The 518-nt window shown below is 53.5% G+C and overlaps 1 protein-coding gene across 1 annotated transcript in view; it reads left to right on the top strand.

Moving 5' to 3' along the window:
* The window catches only part of LOC119587800 (epoxide hydrolase 4-like), a 7,784-nt gene that overhangs the window by 3,200 nt on the left and 4,066 nt on the right, over positions 1–518 (top strand). The window lies entirely within an intron of this gene.

The following is a 518-nucleotide window of genomic DNA, read 5'->3' as shown; positions in this document are numbered from 1 at the left end:
CACCTGGATTCCTCCAAGTGTTGCTTGGGTGGTCCGAAGCGGCCGGATTCTACCGGAAACATGGCGTGGGGGATCATTTGGTAGCCCCCCCCCCCTCCTTGTTTCCACTGCCATATGGCTCTCGAGATGGATCGAGGACAGCGCACGCGAGAACGAGAGGAACGATTTGCCTTGTGCGGCCGAGCGATATGTCGGGCATGTAAGCCTGATAATCTGTAAATCATTAGCTCAGGATGTCGCCTGGAAACCCAGACCAAGCCAGGCTCTACGTGGATTCCAAAAACAGCGCCCCGGCGGGAACCAAAATGACAGTTATGGTTGACCTGGAATAACCTTTTAGAACGAGCCTTGTCACTGTAGCGTCAAGACCGTACCCTCGGCCCTCCGCTGGCTGGGGGGGTGCCACCGCTTCAGCGCTTTAGTTACTTGTGTTTTCTTTCAGTAATAAAGAGTCAAGTCGTACACTTTCCACTCTTTCATTGCTATCCGCCAGTCCATGTATTGAGGCATCTACAGCA

The sequence above is a fragment of the Penaeus monodon genome, chromosome 23 (genome assembly GCF_015228065.2).
Source record: "Penaeus monodon isolate SGIC_2016 chromosome 23, NSTDA_Pmon_1, whole genome shotgun sequence".
In the NCBI taxonomy this organism is placed as follows: Eukaryota; Metazoa; Arthropoda; class Malacostraca; order Decapoda; family Penaeidae; genus Penaeus; species Penaeus monodon.
Note: the sequence above shows the minus strand (reverse complement) of the source record. Positions and strands in the feature narration are given on the sequence as shown.